The sequence below is a fragment of the Notamacropus eugenii genome, chromosome 5 (genome assembly GCF_028372415.1).
Source record: "Notamacropus eugenii isolate mMacEug1 chromosome 5, mMacEug1.pri_v2, whole genome shotgun sequence".
Taxonomy (NCBI): Eukaryota; Metazoa; Chordata; class Mammalia; order Diprotodontia; family Macropodidae; genus Notamacropus; species Notamacropus eugenii.
In genome coordinates this window covers 59284054-59303283 of record NC_092876.1, presented here as the reverse complement: position 1 = coordinate 59303283, position 19230 = coordinate 59284054, and positions in this window count along the sequence as shown.

The following is a 19230-nucleotide window of genomic DNA, read 5'->3' as shown; positions in this document are numbered from 1 at the left end:
AGTCTATAAGTCTCAAGGTATGGACAAATGAAAACATTAGCCCAGTTGGTAACAGGACTAGGGTCTCTAACTAACACTTCTGACTCCAAAGCTAACCCTGTTGTCCATGAAGATCATGCTATAACCATCCCAAGATGGTTAAAGACAAGACAATAAATTCTTAAAGAAGCCTACCACTCCCATCCCTTCCCCAAGATTCAATTCTGTACTTGATGCATATATTTTGATACTCCAATACATTTGCGATTTCATGCATAATAGCACTTAGGAGAATGTGCTATTCTGTGTGTGTGTGTGCACGCATGCATGTGTGCATGTATGGCTGATGTAACCCCCATATGGACTCTGGAGTATATGTAAATAGTCTAACCTACATAGTGATGAGAGTCTCTCTCTTGGCTGGCTGTTGAGCTAGAAATGGGGCTCATTCAAAAGGCACTAAGAGAGCATCTTTCTCTTCTTGTCTAAGTTGGAGTAAAATAGACATACTATAAGCTTCTAGAGGGGAAGAATTTTCAGGTCTTCCCCACCTGCAGTCAATATATATAACCTGCAAACTTGGGCCTCTGTTCTTTATCTCTTTGTTCTTTCTGACTTTTTAGGTGAAAGAATATGAGAGGCAGCTAAGACATTGAGAGCCTGAAAAAGTCAGAATGGCAAGGCTTCAGAGGTCCAAGTGATGGAGTCTATGCCAGATTTTTGTAGCCATCCAAAACAGTGAGAAGCAAAGCCTGAGCAGTTTGTTTGACCCAGCATAGTTTGAGGGCGGCCAAGAAGGGGCTAGAACAAAAAATCCATCAGCTATGTTAAATTCAAAGTGAACGTTGTGAGGCAAATGTTATATAGAACTGCCCATTAGCCCATTAGCCTTACACACCAAGGCAGTGGAGAGGAGAGCATACCCACAGATGTTGAGGGGGAAAACGTATACTTCTGTTCTGGCTGTATCTTCACAATAAATATTCTCTTTAAAAAAACTAATTGACATTAATTCATTTAGTGAGTACTAAGGGCAAATGTTTATATTTCTGTTCTTACTATGTCTTCATAGTAAAAATTCTTTACAAAAGTTAGTTGATGAGGCAGCTAGGTGACACTGTGGATCGCGCATTGGTCCTGGAGTCAGGAGAACCTGAGTTCAAATTTGACTTCAGATACTTGATGCTTACTAGCTGTGTGACCCTGGGAAAGTCACTTAACCCTAGTTGCTTCGCCAAAAAAAAAAGTTATTTGATGTTAATTGACTTAAATATTAGGGAAATATCACCTGGCAATTGCTACTGAAGGGAACACCCTACATGGGGGCTTGTGGACAATAGTATTACAGAACACCACCATTCCCTCATTGTTAACCCTAGAGCCTGGAGGAAAGCAGTAGCTGGAACTGGTAGCCTCAATAGGAGTTCAAAGAGTGCTTAATAAATGCTGAGTGTTGAGCTGTATCCCCAAAGCCTAGCACAATGCTCTCTATACAGTAAGAGCTCAGAAAATGTTTGCAGAATGAAAGAATGGTCAGACCAGGTATGGAGGGGAGAGGCAGCATTCATGTCAAGTCAGGTCAGGAGCAAAGGGCACCACAATTCTTGAAACTTACCAGAGGTACAAAAATAGCTATTCTGCTTCTGAGATCAGGGCATACCGAGTCAGCAGTTCAAAGAGCACTTTGAGCTTCAGAGAACCACACAAAGGATAGAGATGACAGATGTCAGTTATAGCAGATGTCAGTACATTGGAGATTCAAATTATCATGGCCTAAAAAGATGTTTCCCTCCACTCCTTCTGGAATTTGGGTAAATGGCAGGCAACCAAACCCTACTCCCTTAGGTCCTAGTTGCAGTATCTCTTGCCAGAAAAACTGTCCCCAAGGCATAAACTTTTTTACCTTTGTTGGACCCAGAAGGATGTAAAAAAAAAAAAAAAAGGTTAAAGGGTAGAAGAAGCCCAATTCCCTTATCCTTTTCTATCAATTATTGCAACATGTTTTGATGGAGAGTACCCTCAGGCAGGCAGACATTCAGATGGCCTCTTCTTTCTCCATCAACTACTGATTTACAAGATCTTTGCTCATCCTTACAGAGGAAGAGGAGATTATTAAAAGAACAGAATTTGGCATTCCAGATTTACCCCAGATGACACTGCCTTGATCTCTAAAATAAAGCCAAATAGCTTGGTTGGGGAAGAAAAACACTTTTCTCTTTCATTTTGCAATTTTGCAACTGTTTATAGAGACCATCCTCATTGTGATATTATCAGAAAGGGCAAAGGTGAAATCCCACAATGGGTGGGGTATCTTAATGGTGGTTATATTTCCTCTTTATACTTAGGAAACATGGCTTTTTCGTCTCCTTACCCTAAATCACCTCAGCTCTTCTATTTTCAGTAAACCCTGAAGTTTCCAGTTCCTGGGAAGTTGGGGTCTCTACTATAGCAATTCTCAGTAGTGAACACTAAAGCTGAATCAGCATCATAGATCATTAGAGCTGGAAGAGACTCTAGAACATGGAATGTCAGAGCTGGGAGGGACCTTGGAACATAGAATTTCAGAGCAGAAATGGACCTTAGAACATGGGAGGGATCTTGGAAAATAGAATATCCTAAAAAAACTCAAAAGAATATCCCAAATCTCATCAGCAACAAATAAATAGAATATTCTTGCTTGAAAGGATTTTACAGCATAGAATGTTAGAGCTTGAGAGACCATAAGTTAAAGAATGTTTGAACTGGAAGAAACTTTAGGACATAGAATTTCAGAGATGGAAAGTACCCTTAGAGCATAGAATATCAGGTTCTCCACTCCAACCTAGAAGAAATGAAGCAAAAAATAAAAAATGAAATAAAAGCTCTCAAGCAAAGAAATGGAAGGAGAATGAATAGCTTAGAAGAGAAAGTAATGAACTTTACCTAAGTAAATGATTCCCTGAAAACTAGATTAGATCAAAGAGAAATCAATGATGCTATGAGACAGAAAGAAGTACTAGAACAAAATCAAAAGCCTGAAAAAATAGAAGAAAATATAAGATCTCTGATATTAAAAACAACTGACCTGGAAAACAGATCAAGGAGAGATAATTTAAGAATCATTGAACTACTTGAAAACTATGATTAGTAATCCTGGGTGCTATATTTCAAGAAATTGTAAATAAAACTTCCTAGATCTATTTGAACCAAAAGATAAAGAAAAGATAGAAAGAATCTACTAATCAACTCCTGGAAAAACAAAACAAAACACAAAAGAAAGAGTCTCAGGAATGTCATAACCAAAGTTCAGAGTTCCTACATTAAAGAAAAAATACTTCAGTGATCCAGAAAGAAGCAGTTCAAGTACCAAAGGACCATAGTCAGATTCACGTAAGACCTGGCAGCTTCTGCTATGAACAAGAGGAAATCTTGAAATACAATAAGATAGTTCTCACTTTACATAAATTTACATCATGCAAATTTGACTCCCCAGTCAGTTGGTGACAGAACCCATGCCATCTGGAGTTCAGCTCCCAGCAAGTGGTAGTGGCAATGGCAGGGGTATGAAGCCCCTGAACCAGGGGTTCTGTGCTCCAGACACTAAAGCTGCTCTGACTGTGAGGTCTGCAATTGTCATTCAGAGTCCCCTAAAGGAAGGGAGAGGTCTTATGTTAAATGAGAACGGATTGTATTCCAAAAGGCAAAAGACATTGGCTTACAATCAAGAATAACATCCGCAAAGTTGAATATAATCCTACAGGAGGAAAAAAATGGATTTTTAGTGGAATAAAGAGCTTTCAAGCATTTCTGACAAAAACACCTGAGCTAAGCAGGAACTTTAAAATACAAACACGAGTCAAGAGAATCCTAGAAGGGTAAATGTAATTGAGCAATTAGAAAGGATTGTAGAATAATTCATAGCTAACATTCCAACTGAAGAAAAAGAAACAAGTATCCTTTCAGAACCTTAATATCTTCGAAGGGTATTGTGGGAGTTAAACAAGTTAAAGAGAGAAACTGAGGATAGATTGGGACTGTTCTGAGGATTTTAAGAGGAGAAAGAGAAGGTAGGGCAAAAGGAATACACCAGCATAGAATGGAAGAAGGGGTAGAATTTGTTATTTCTCATGAATGAGGTGAGTCAGAAGAAGAGTACATGAACATGAAGAAAAGGATAGTGACAGCAGGCATTGGTTGAATATTGCTTTTATCTAGAGGTTGATGTAGAAATATATCAAACTCAACAGGGAGACAAGTGGGGATAGGGATGGGGAATGAGTGGGATAGGTTTAGTGAAGACTTCTCAGATTGTAATTCTTCTCCCAGGGGTGAGGTAAGACTGAGAGGCTCAAGGTTACTATATTTTTAGAACAGAATAATTCCATATAAGAATATAAAACTATGTAGTACATTAGGGTCTCAATGATTGGATAAAGTTTACCTAATTCTTCAGTGTCTTCATTTCGAAAGGGATTGGTTAGATTTCGTGTCTAGAATGTAAGATCATATTCTCAGCTAATGAGAATAATGGTCAGTGGGGGGGGAGGGACTTGCGTTAGAGTCTATATAAATCACTGCCCTTTCTTTGTCTTCGGCTTTCCTACTCCAGGTGAACTGCTGTAGGATTGTCCAGATTCTCAAGAATCGAATAAATCTCTTTTCTGTCATCACTTTGAGAGGCCTCTGAGTAATTGATTTATGTAGGGACCTGAGCCATCCCACACAGTTTGGGGGCTCGTCCAGGATCTGTGACCTTTCTGAGAGACGGCTGACAGCTCAGTTCAAAGACTGGGCGCCAGTGGGGAGATTTCCCCATTGTCCTTGAAAAGGGCTGCCGGGCCTCCCTCTCTGCAAGGTAACGACCCGAAGCAGAGGAACTCAGTGAAGACAGAAAAGAATAGAGATAGGGACTCCAAAGACTCCGAAGCTGTGAAGTGTGTAAAAATGCCAACCAGTTGGTGTTGAAGGTTGCAGTCAGGCAACTTGTACGCGTACAACCCAGCGGTAAGCGCGGGGGGACCTGGGGGTCAATTCGTTGAGTCTTAGATAGACTCGGGGAGAAGGTGACGACTCCCAACCAAATTGGTGGACTGCAGGACCCCAGGGTGAAGGGCCCCCCCCCAAAAACGTTTGCTGGGTGACTGTGGGTGGGTGGGTGACCCCCAGTGAGAGCTAGCGAGGGAGCTAGCAAAATTTGTTGAGTCATAGACTCGGAGGTGTTGGTGACAACCCTCGACCAAAAGAATGGGGAAGGGGCAGTCCAAACCCCACCGAGCTTTGGAACGGAGTCAGGAAATACCAGTAAATAGTCCTTTGGAAAATAATTACAAAATTGGCACAAATTACCAAATTATAGAGGAAAGGACAAGAAGATGATTAAGTATTGTTGTTTCATATGGGGTGAAAAGATATCAGAGGAGGAGGCACAATCTGGCCCAAATATGGTTCCTCCGAGGATTGGGTTTGCCAAAAATTTAAACCTATATGTACTATTCTATTCTGTTAAATGTTTTGTCTGTATATGTTGAGTTGGTATTTCTGTGTGAATGAAAGTCTGTGTGTCTCTGTTTTTATCTGATAAGGTTGTAAATTTAGCCAGCCAGCCAGCAAGAGCAGAAAGGCTGAGCTGAACTGTCCTTGAAATTCCTTTTACTCCCCTTCTTCAACCCCTCCATATTAGTTTCAGAGGGGCGGAGGGACAAGGAGGGAGAGAAAGGGAGAGAAAAATTATTTTACTGTTCAGTTTATATAGTTGGTAACAGCAAGTAAAAGAATGTAGGAGAAGTAGAAAGAAATAAGTTATGTGCAGTTTCAAAGTGGCTTGAGGGAAAGGCAGGAGAATTTAAGCAGGTAGAAAAGATGAGTGGGGGTACTGTGTAATCAGAAGGCTTGGAAGAAGTATAAAAGGGAGGGAGGGAATTTATCTTTTTCCCTCAGATCAAAGAGGCATGCTAGCAACCATTTAACCATTTCCTGTCTCACCCAAAAGAAGAAATTTTAGTGTAATGGGAAATAACAGAAAGTTAATTGAATTCATTCTGGTTGTATTTGGAATTGTGAATAGGTGGAATGTGTCATTCTTAATTTAATGTTTAAGACAGGTTAGAATTTATTAAAGTTTGGTGGAAGTAAGCAGAAGATTAGAAAGTAAAAGGAAATCTCAAGTAAGCAACTTAGAGCTGAGAGTTTTGAATTTAGGTTTAATTAGATCAATATATTTGATGCCAGACAATGTATTTAAAGTAAAAAGATAATAAGTTTAGGTTTTTCTTTTTCTTTGCAGAGTGGGAGGGCCAGAAAGGGGTGGCCTTGGGAATCCTGGCACAAATAAGAGGAGGGCAGAGACACCCAGTAGCATTTCTGCGAAAAATGTTAGATCCAGTAACAAAAGGATAGGTATTTGTTAGATGCAACATTAATCTAATGTAACTGTTACACAATTTTAAATTTTGTAATTTATTACATATGACTGGGGTTTTAAAAAGATGTGATAGAAATTTGATAATTTGAAACTTACATTTGGTTTTTAAAAAAAAAAGCTGAATAGGTTAATGGCTTATTTTAAGTTTTAAGTAAACTTAAATAAGTTTAAATTTTTAGGTAATCCATCTAAATATTGTATTAGAAATTGCATTGTTAAGTTAATTAATGAATTGGTTAAAAAGAGCTGTTATGAATTTTTTTTGTAAGAGTTTCCTTGTAGCATTCTTATTAAGAAAATGAGAACACTTTAAAAATGTACATGTATATATATATAGGTGTGATTTTTCAAGCCTGTTTCATCTGAGCATGTATTATGTTAAAAGTTTATTTCTGCTGTTGAAAAGGAAATTTTAGCTAAAATTGTTTTTGCCATGAATCAAGCATTTACTCTAAAGTTATTTTTGTAAAAGAAAGTTTATGGGCAAATGTGAAAAGGCTTTGGGTTTAGGTCTTTTCTTGTGATTTCTGTCAATTAGTTTCAAGGGGATTGTGATAAATTGTAAACTGTTGGTAAGAGAGGAAATATTTGTTGTATTAAGAAATACTTTGTAAAATATTTTACAAAGGAAGGCCTACCTATCCAACTTGTATTTGTAAGTTACAAAAGTGGGAAGAATTTAGTTTCTCTAATAGGATATGAAAATACAATTGATGTCATCTGAAATTTATTGTTCAGGTTCATAGCTAAAACAATTTGTTACCACTTATAAAAAAACTACGTTTGCCATTTGTAATTCTAATGCTAAAACCTAAAGCTGGTACACTGTGTGAATATGTGGGGGAAAGACGCAGTCCTCAGGCTAATAACAAGTACAGCCCCAGCAGCTGAGGAAATTGTATATAATTGCTTGTATTATTATTAATTGTATATAATTGTATATAAATTGCTTTGGTGAGAATTTGAAAATGTATAAGAAATGATCTTCGGTGATTGGCTTTTTAGGGCAAATTTAAGATCTAAGAGGTAAATAAAATCCCTGGGAACATTCTTTCTAAATCTAATGGGAATAAATAGATATTGTATTATTGTTACATAGAACAAGATTGGGATTTAAAGTTAACTGTAATTGTATTTTATTTACAGAAGGATTCAGAGAAAGGAATCCCTTACAAAAAAAAAGGGGGCAGGGTGGCCCCAGGTGGTCTGGGAGCTCCAGGAATGGTCTTGATGGGAGTGGCCAGTAAACTGGAGATTTGGACTGATAGAATTAAGAGTGGGAAGTAGAATAGACTTGGGCATAGTGATAGAGTGGACCTTAGGAGAGCCGGTTCATGTGGGAAAAAAAACAAAACAAAACAAAAACCCAAGCAGTTTTCAAGGTGAAGTTTTCCAGGGCCTTTAGACAAATGAGACTAAAACTCTTTTGGGGTAATGGACAAAGGTCCCAACTTGGAATGAGATCTTTACAGGTTACAAAATGATGTAAAAGCAATTAGTATTAAAACAATTGACTGAATTAATTACTGAGACTAAATCAGAGACATCTTCAGTTTGGGAAAAAAGAATTTCAGTCTAATTTTCTTAGAGGTAGGTAGTCTCTGGTAATATTTGGCATTGAAAGTTAAACGATTGTTTTGATTTGAATTCATTACATGAACATAAAAATTCAAGTTAGTGTTTGAACTTATCACATGTGTAGCTCATTCTTTTAGATTGAGCAGGGTTAGAAAGGGATAAAGTAGTTTGGGAAACAGATATAAATCTATTAGAGCAATGACTTATGATTGTTATTCAATCAGGAACTAGAACATGTATAGAAAGGCATGTAGGCTACTTAAGACCTGCTTCAAAAGATGTTCCTTGGCCAATATGAAATTAGTCATGTTTGAAACTGATTATTGGAGCTTGCTATTTTAAGATTTTTGTGGGACTATTAACTGACTGTTCTTCTGAGTCTAACTCCAGGTGTGGATGGCAAGAGAGGCGGTTTGAGCCACTGATCCATGATGCCAGTAAGCCTGTGAGATGCTGGTACGAACTGCAAAAGGTGATCTCATGGGAAGGTCGGGAGAGCGGCTGTTCAGCCTGAGCTGAGGTAGGATTCTCCTGACTCAATTTCCCCACTGACACCTGGCAGACTTGAAGCCTGGCTGAATGCCAGTTGACAATCTACTCCTGCCTGGAACTGACGTGAAGTAAGGGAGATGTTGTTTCCCTGCAATGTCCCCACTCTTAGTGGCAAATTCCTAAAATCAGAAGTTTTGTAAGTAATAATACCAGATCTGTTGAATAATAGATTGTTGGTAGGGGAACATCTGAGGTTAAGTCTAAAATTAAGCTAACAGGTTTAGGATTTTAGACCAACAACAATAAGTTAGGGTCCTTTAATTCTTAGTGTGGAGATGATTAGGTCAAGGGCTTGTGAGACTTGCATGCATAGTTATTATTTTGTCTCAGTTGGTTAATGCTAAATGAAAAATGGTTTGTGGACTATATTGTAAATGCTTTAAAAGAAGCATCACATGATCAGAAGTTGGAATTGTTTTATGATGTGATAGGCACTGTGTTAAAAATGATTATTTATTGTATTTATATAAATACTGGAGCCTGGTATTGACTTCTTAGTGAAATCTCATCTTCCTAATGAGGGAATGAATAATGACTTACTGTGAAATGTAGAAGCTGCATTTTAATGTGAATTTTCTTTTCTTTTAAAAAATGACAATTTGTCCAAGTTTCAATTTTGATTTTTGTAAGAGTGATAGGAATGGTAATCTAAGATGGTATTAAGTTCAGTTCTGTAGGAGAGTGGACATCTGGATTTCTACAAGAAGATGAAGAGAAGAAGATGCTGAGATGCTGTGCTGAAGACTGTTTGAAGGAGCATCCAGATCAGAAAACTGCATAAGATGATACTTCTCCCCAGACTGCTGTATGAGATGGAACCTCTAAATGGACAATTCATTAATTTATCTTTCCCTTTGAATCTCTGTATGAAGGGAAAGATTCATAAGGGAAAGAATGTGAAGGGGTCATGACTATGACTATTTGTAGAGTTGCATATATATATATGAATAGTACTAAGAATAACACAATATAAAGGATGGGTATGGAAGTGGGAGAATGGGACACATAGGATGATGTTTGATACTTTCTGGAGTGTAATCAATAGAACTGGGAAGAATTATCAACATTGTATATGGAAGAGGAAGCAACAACTATGGAGGTGTAAGTCAGAGATCATGAAAGGAGGACCATTAGGCCCGGAAGATGTGAAGTACTTTCTGGCTGTGGATTATAGGGTAAGACTGTTTCTAGAGGAAAATCCTGCTTTGAGAGGACATTATTGGGTATGTGGACAGACAGCTTATATTCACCATCCGTTAAACTGGAGGAGTGTTTGTTATATTGGATTGGTGAGACCTAAATTCTTTTTCTTGCCTGAATCAGGGAAACAGCATCTGGGGGTTGCTCTATATGATGATCTAGCCAAAAGGAAGAGGAACATTGACACCTCCCTCACTCAAACTGGAAATGCAAATGGGTGGGGTGACACTTGGCCTCCTGAAAGGATAATCAGAGAGTATGGGCCTGCAACTTGGGCTCAAGATGAGAGTTGGGGTTATACAACCCCTATATATCTATTAAATAGACTAATCAGACTCCAAGCAGTAGTTGAAATTATTACCAATCAAACAGCGGAAGATCAAGCCACACAAACTAGGGAAGCAGTACTGCAACATAGGTTGATCTTAGATTATTTACTTGCAGAAGAAGGGGGAGTTTGTGGAAAACTCAATTTATCTACATGTTGCTTAAAAATTGATGATAATGGAAGAATAGTGAAAGAGATCACCAAAAATATCAGGAACGTTACTCATGTTCCTGCACAAACTTGGAACTCCTTTTTCAATACATCTTGGTGGTCCTGTTTTGAAGGGAGCTGGTGGAAGAGATTACTGTGGTTTGGCATCATAGCAATTAGTGGTATCATATTACTTCCTATTTGTTTACCTTGTTTGATTTCACTTATTACTAAAATAGTTAGAAATTCTCTACTAAAACTTGCTAGAGCAGAAGAGAGGACCGAAGGAGCCATTCGGTTGATGATACTAAAGAAGGAAGGATGGGTACCTGTGGAGGCAAAAGACAGGAATGATCCTGATTGGGATGAGGAGATTAATAGACAGTGTGAGATAATGTTACAGAACTGTGGTTGAAATATCCGTGAGAAGTCTTCAGGTTAATAAATAAGAGGAGGGATTGAGTGGGATAGGTTTAGTGAAGACTTCTCAGACTGTAATTCTTCTCCCAGGGGTGAGGTAAGACTGAGAGGCTCAAGGTTACTATATTTTTAGAACAGAATAATTCCATATAAGAATATAAAACTATGTAGCACATTAGGGTCTCAATGATTGGATAAAGTTTACCTAATTCTTCAATGTCTTCATTTCGAAAGGGATTGGTTAGATTTCGTGTCTAGAATGTAAGATCATATTCTCAGCTAATGAGAATAATGGTCAGTGGGGGGGGAGGGACTTGCGTTAGAGTCTATATAAATCACTGCCCTTTCTTTGTCTTCGGCTTTCCTACTCCAGGTGAACTGCTGTAGGATTGTCCAGATTCTCGAGAATCGAATAAATCTCTTTTCTGTCATCACTTTGAGAGGCCTCTGAGTAATTGATTTATGTAGGGACCTGAGCCATCCCACACAGTTAGGAGAATTAAGAGGGAGGATAACACCGGAGAGGGAATAGCTGCAAGCAACTCAAACTTTCTAATCCTGCAGGAAAGCTGATAAAGTGGGGAGTAGGGAGAAAAGAAATAGAATATATGAGGTTGCCCATTGTTTGGGAGACTACTGAACAAATTATATTATGTGAATGTAATAGAATTTATTGAGTCACAAGAAATGATAAAAGAGATGATTTCAGAGAATCCTGGGTAATATGAAGTGATGTAGATCGAAATTAATAGAACCAGGAGAATCATTTATACAAGAACAATGACATTATACGTTTAAAAAACTTTCAAAATGTTTAAATACTCTGATCTGGAGAGCAACTCCTTCATCTTACAGATCAGAAACTGAGATCCATAGAGAATCACTTATCCAGAATCTTATTATATTACTTACTATATATCCAGAATTTTACTTTATTGCTGTATTAGAACCAGAATTGGAACTCTGGTCTCCAGATTTACAAATTACTGCTTTCTCAGCTACATCTCAAGGGGTTAGGGAAGGACACATTTTTGTTGAAGTTCTAACCTGGGTTATGTTGACATTTGAATTCCCTTTCCTTCAGACCAACTTTAGATTCCAGTTTTAAGGCCTTGAAAGTGACAACCTTGAGTTGAAGTTTCAGGACCTTGAAAGGGATGAAAGGTCTTTGGTTGTTTGGTCTAAGATACATGCTCCTACATACAGCTCAAAAAATAAGCACAGTAGACCCTTCATCATCACCATCATCATCCCCATTAACAATTATAGTGGACATTTCTATGGTGCTCCACAAGTGGGTGTACAATCTCATTTGATTGTTGGCATGTCGGTTGTTTCTCATTTTATAGGTAAGGAAGCTGATGCTTGGAATGGTGAAGGGATTTTGTCCAGCATCACATATTATGTCAGCAATAGGGCAAGGATACATAATACAGATCTTCTGAGGTCAAATTCCTGTCCTTACTCTAGACCATTTCTTTGATGAAAGTTCTCTATACGTAAAATATATACCTACAGTCTTGCAAAACTTTGGCCATACTTGTAAACACAGGTTGCAGACTGGCAAAAGTGATTGTAATTTCAACTGACCTCTACTGAACACTGTGGGAATTTGTGTGTGCAGACTGTTGGATGATGTCTATAGAACAATGAACATTACAGTATGTCATTTGCTTTATCCTCATGGTATCTGGGGAAGTAGAAGGGGTGGTTTGCAAGAAGCCCTGACAGGGGTATGCCAAAAAGTCAATTATAGATAATTCTAAGTCTATCATCACTGCTATCATCATTCAAAGTATTTATTAAATATCTCCTTATATGTGGCAGCGTCAGGCTTAATAAAAGGTATGGTAAACAGTTACAGTCTTTGGGTCCTCTCTGTTTACCTGGCCATGAGTTCAGGTTCAGTAGCTATATGACCGAGCAAGTTACTTAAACTTCTTGAAAGACACAATCTCACATAGACAATAGAATCACAGTCATAGAATGGTAAATTGGTAAAGAGAGAAGGTAAAATGTTAGTGCCTAGAATGACAGAACTAGAGGGGTCCTTGGACCACAGAATTTCAGAGCAGGGGAAGACTTTGGAACCCTTAGAATGTCACAGAGAATTACACTGAATATCAGAGTTGGAAAAGACATTAGAACACTAAATATCAGGGACTGCAGAGATCTTTAAACATAAAATATTAAAATATGGAATGTTACATCTGGAAGAGACCATAGAACATCATTGTAAACATAGATGGATTATCCTATTAGAACACAGAAATCAGAGCTGGGAAGACAAACCAGAACAATCACCTTAAAGATCATCCAGGGTGGGGAACCTGTGGCCTCAAGGCCACGTGTGGCCCCCAAGTCCTGAGGTGCGGCCCTTTGACTGAAACCAAACTTCACAGAACAAATTACCTTAACAAAAGGATTTGTTCTATAAAACTTTGACTCAGTCGAAAGACTGCACCCAAGGACCTAGAAGGCCACATGTGGCCTCAAGACTGGAGGTTCTTCACACCTGAATCCAACACTCTCATTTCATGGGGGTGGGAAGAAAGGTACAGAGAGGAAGTAGCTTTGTTACAGTCATGACTTGAGGGACAAAGCCATTATAGAATTATAGGTTCATAGATAATAAAGAGCTTAAAGGCAGATTTGAAGTTATCTTGTCCAATCCCTTCCTTTTATAGTTGAGGATACGGTAGCCAAGAGAGGCCCAAAGTCACTCAAGTAGTAAGTAGAAAAACCAGAATTTGAACCCAGGTCCCTTGACTTCAAATCCAGCTCTTTCTAATGCTCCATGAATTGCCATATTAAGACTGTAAGGACAGACACATAGGTAAATGAATACAAGTTAAACAAATATCTAAGAAATTTACAGTCTTAATATATCAGGAGAGCCATGTTGCTCTTTTAGAAAAGCACAATGGTAGTTAATTAATAAATATCTAGGGCCCAGTTTACAGGAAATAACTTTCAGTTTTCTGTGCTAGTAAGATGATATCTGGAGAACTGTCACATTTGAAGAGGGAAGTTGAGTTCAGGAGAGGTTGATCAGAATGGGGAGGAATCTATATGTCATGTAATAAAAGGAAGTGTTGAAGGGGGGTAGATTTACTGAAAGCATCTTCAGAAGCTCCAGTATCAGATAAAAAAATAGGAATTTTATGTAATTGATTCTGTTCCTGTATGGTTTTGATTCCTTCCATAAGTCTCTATATTTTGAATGGTTTTCATTCCACATGAGTATTTAGTATGGTAATATCTGCTTACAACATTGTTCTTAAATATTATGGATTAATGTAATATAAGGATGATTGTGGGTCATTGTTCTTTCTGTGATAATATTCCAATTCCCTGAATTTTCAAGGACTGTATTTTCATGTCTGTATGTATAATATGGTAATTTGTTGACTGTTCAGGTATCAACAGTTCTGAACTTCTGAAGTAGGATCTCTGCCAGCATGGCAACCATATCTTTCTATGTATTTGGCAGGTGCTAAATTTTTATTCTACTGTTTCTTTGAATGAACTTCATTGATCAATAAATCCAGGCTCCTCAAGGATAACCCATCTATATTTTCTGGTGGTGATGACCCAGACCTGAATTGTTATCATAAACTCCTCCATTTCCATACACCGATTTCTACAATTCAACCTTTCTTCAATTAAGCTTTGTTAACTTATAGGATAAGATCATGCAGATGTTACCCATAGGTGGTTTCCTGATTCCACTCTTGGATCTTAGTTATTGTCTATTGCAAAATCTTATCCTATGATGCTCTAGCTAATCACAAGGTACTCAATTCCTCCAGTAGAAACTGCATCCCTGAGTCATGGCCTAGCTCTCAGGAGTCTAGTTTTTGCTGTAGCCTGGGATTCTGGTGGGCTCTGAATTTGAACAAAATTCTTTGGACAAGTTTTCCATTCCCATTCCTGTTCTACCCCTCATCCAATTGTAAAGTCCAGAGGGCAACTAGATTGGTATCTCCATAAACAAAGCCTGAGTTCTCCTAAACATGTCTATTAAAAAAACAAAACAATACATTCCAACAGCTGGCCTCCATTGGAGGAGACCAGACCATCACTTACAGCAAGACTCTGCAGATGCTTATAATGCAAATACTTCTGGTCCAAACAGACAGCAGCTGTTAGTTGTTCCATGTACCTATTAGGGAAGGAGCAACAGCTCAAACCCCAAGATGCTTGTGTTTAACTACAGACTAGAGCATGCTCTTGGCCCTGACAACCACTTGGGCTCTTGGAAACACTTGAAAAACAAGGTTGTCGATGGTCCAGTGGCTTCCTCCCTCATGTTACATGTTCTTTCAAGATGATGTAGGGTGGAAAAAAGAGCACTAATGATTTTGCACATAAGCAATAGATTCTAGTCTATTTTGAGAGAAAAATTAGTAGTCAATGGTAAAATGACGCCTGAGAATTTAACTGCTATAATTTGGACAGTTGGAAATAAGTGAAGATTTTAGTTCTAATAGAATTTGCTCACATTTCTATGGTGGTTGAAGGTTTTTAAAGGAGCTTCCCTAAAACACCCATGTTAGGTTAAGTTCTATAAGTATTACTATCTAACTAGGTGGCATAGTGAAGAGGCAGAAGTTTGGAATTAAAATCCTACCTCAGATACTTACTAGTTGTGTGATCCTGGGAAAGTCATACGAACCCTCCTCATGTGTAAAATGAGCAGCACCTAGTTCTCAGGGTTATTGTGAGTATTTAACAGATATCAAGCACTTTGCAAACCTTAAAAGTGTTATATAAATGATACTAGCAATTACTATTATTTATGTTTTGCAGATAAGGAAACTTCAGCTTCGAGATGTCCAGTCACTTGTTTGTGATCACACAGTAAGCCAGCTCTTCTGTGTTAGGAGTGGAACTCAAAGTTGGTCTTAACTCTGAGCTCGGCATTGTTTGCATTGGACCATTGACAGCCTTGTTTTGCAGGTGTTTCCAAGAGCCCACTATCCTGGGCTGAAAGGTATGGCTTGCTGATTGACTTATTTGGGGGTCCACAACCTGATTTCTATCTAGACCTGGGTTGTGCGTGGTGTAGAACAGCAATTCTTATGAGGTCAAAACTATTTTAAGAATAATATTAAGACATTAAACATTTTAATATGGTAAACATATTGATAGGTACAATTCACATAAACAAAAGCTTTTGGGTATCTTCAAAAATTTTGAGAAAGAGTAGATAAGGATCCTGAGACCAAAAACTTTGAGAACTGCTGATATAGAGGAAAGAGGATTATATTTAGATTTAAGAAGGCTTGGACTTGAATCCTGTTGCAGCTACAGGCTACTTAAGTGATCTGAAGCAAGTCTTCCCTCTTGAAGCCAATTTATTCATTTGTAAAATATAATCAATAAACATTTATTAAGTGCCTACTAAGGACTAGGTACAGTGTTAAGCACTGAGAACACAAATAAGAAAAGAAGGGACAATCTAAACCCTCAAGGAGCTTACTGGAATGGAGAAAGACAACACACACAAAAGAAGCTGACAAGAGGGAGTAATGGGGACCCTCAGGATGATGGTAAGAGTGGAAACCAAGCAGGTCAGAGGGTGGGAAATGAAGAATCGGCTAGGCTTCTGGGCTCTCTTTAAAGGGAGGTTGTGGGAGGAGTTTTATGCTCTGCCCTCCAATCAGAGGGCCCAATGAAATTGAGGTACTGATGAGGGATGAGTGTCAAGCAGTCTCTGTGATGATCAATTTCCTGTTGATGAGTTTATCCCTGGAAGGGGGGTGGTGAGGCCTGGGGAACATTGTGATGAAGGAGTCTAGAACAAGGCATTAGACTCCATTATCTTGGAAGGTCCTTCTACCTCTAAATCTTGTCATCCTAGCAACCTGCCACCTCCATTCCTCTGCAAAAAAGAACTTATAGATTCTATAGCAAAAGATAATAAACTATTTTTGAAGGATAAGTTTAAAATATACCTGATTTTGTTTTACTTGTAATTCTTTATCCTTATGGCATCTTGAACAACAGGAAACAATTCTAAGGTCTTTTCCAGCTCTAGATTCTAAGATGTCATGATATAAATATGGGCTAACTGACCTGATTTGAAATCTGACCTTCAGATTTTCTGAGCATTATCTTATTTTAATATTTGATTAAATTTAATTTATAATTATTTTAATATTTAAATCTGAATTCAAAAAGAGATGGTCTTGAACTCATTAAAATACAGGGAAACATTTTAGCTTTGTAAACTAGAAAGTGTCATATTACTACCAGCTTTTGTCAGTTTTAGCTTTATACACTACTGATCCTTAATTTTCTAGTAAGCCAGTTCAGAAGTATTAGGCTGAGGCTGTGCAGGATAGTGGAAGGGTGATAGATTCAGATTTAGAATTAGATTCAGATGCTGCCATTTTTACTTATTGCTTGTGTGACTTTAAGCTTGCCCCTGCTCTGTTCCGGAGCTCAGATTCTTCATCTGTTGAAACAAGGAATTTGGATGAGAGTTTCTCTAATGTTCTGCTCAGCTCTGACCTCCTGTAATCAGATTGGTCTAGCCACAGTTGATTTCATTGGGTGACCACTAACCAACCATCGTTCTTTCATCCAATGGAAATCTCCTTCCTGGTTGTCGCTTAGTTCTGCTTGTCTTTTTCTGAGGCCCAGCAGGAACCTACTGGGATCATTTATATAGTTACATACGATGCCTTTCGTACGGTTGCTGTTTTCCTGAGTTGTCTTTGTGCCAAGAGGTTTGGATTGCTTCTAGGATAAAATACACTCTGCAACTCGGCATTTAAAGCCCTTTTCAATCTGGTTTCAGCCTACCTTTGCAGGCTTATTACATACAACTTCCCTCCACCCACTCGATGTTCCAGGCAAACTGGCCCTGCTGTTTCCTCATCTTCCATCTTACTGCCTTTGCTCTGGCTATCCCCCAAGCTTAAGATACTCCCCGTCTCTCAGCATGTCCGGCTTCTTTCAAAGCTAGCTCACATGCCACTTGCTAAGAAAAGGCTTTCCTGATTGCCCTAGTTAACACTCTCTCCCCTCTAAAATTAACATGCATTTACCCATCTGTGTCCATCCTACCCAAGTAGAATTTGAGCCCCTAGAGAAGGGATTGGTGTGGGATTTTGTTTCTGTTGTTGTTTGGTTTTTCCTTTTGTCTTTGTATCTCCAGCGCCTAGCATGGTGCCTAACACACAGTAGACATTCTATAAATGAACTGGGTTGGGTATGATTCTGGAGGCAGAGAGCTCTCCTGATTTTCAGTCAGAACTGTGGAAATCATCATGCTAAAACTCATGGCAGATGGCTAGGGGAAAAAAAATCTGATTGAAACACCTGATTGGTCATTGTCTTCATGGTCATTATTATCATCATCTTCATCACTGAAATGCCTACAGAATGTAGGTTATAAAGAGCTCTTACCCACATTTCCCCATCTGACCCTTACCTCAACCTGATGTAAGTTCTTTGTAAACCTTAAGGTGTGCTATGTAATTGTTACCTATTATTAGCAGTAGTATTGTTATATAACATTTTTGAGAGGCAGTATAGTATAATGAAAATAACTAGTATTCATGTAATTGCTTAGTATGTATGTGCTTGGTACTGTGCTAAGTGTTGGAGATACAAAGAAAAAGAAAAATTAGTCTCTGTCCCAAAAGAGTTTACATTCAATTGGAGGCAACATACACATACAGAATTATATACAGTACAAGATACAAAAAAGGAGCTAAGTTATATACAGTACAAGACACATACAAAAGAGATAGAAAGTATCCTTTAGGGGAAGACACTAGCAACTTTTGTGTGTGTGTGTGTGTGTGTGTGTGTGTGTGTGTGTGTGTGTGTGTGTTCTGGGGTGGGGAAGGGAAGTCAGGAAAGGCCTCCAGCAGAAGGTGGCATTTGAGCTGAGTTCTGAAGGAAACCAGACATTCTAAGAGGCAAAGATGAGAGGAGAACAGATTTCAAGAATGGAAAACAGCCAGTACAAAAGCATGGAGGTGGGAGATTGTGTAAAGAACAGAAAGTAGGTCAGTGTGACTGGACTCCAATGAGCATAGAGGGGAGTAGCATGTAAGAAAAATGGAAAGGTTCAGAAAGCGACTGAAGTTCCAAAAATGCTGGACAGAATAATTTATATTTGCTCATAGAGGTTACAGGGAGGCACTGGAGGGCAGCTAGGGGGCTCCATAGTGCACAGAGTGCCAGACCTGGAGTCAGGAAGACCTGAGTTCAAATCCAGCCTTAGACACTTATTAATTATGTGTCTCTTAACCCTGTTTGCCTCAGTTTTCTCACCTGTAAAAATGCCAAACCACTCCAGTTGTCTTTGTCAAAAACAAAACAAAACAAACAAAAAACCCAAGCCACATGGGATCATGAAGAGCCTTCAAGGAGCTGACATTCTAAGGGACCTCAAAGGGCATTTGGTACAATGACCTCAGTGGCATGGTAAAGATGAGATGTACCCTGGAGGCCTGGTTCCCAGCTAGATAAGGCAAAAACAAAGTCAAGAAGCATGTATTAAGTGCTTACTACACACCAGGCACTGTGGTAAACTCAAAGAAAGGGAAAAGTAGTCCTTACTCGTAGTCCAGTCTAATGAGGGAAACAAAATTCAGACAAA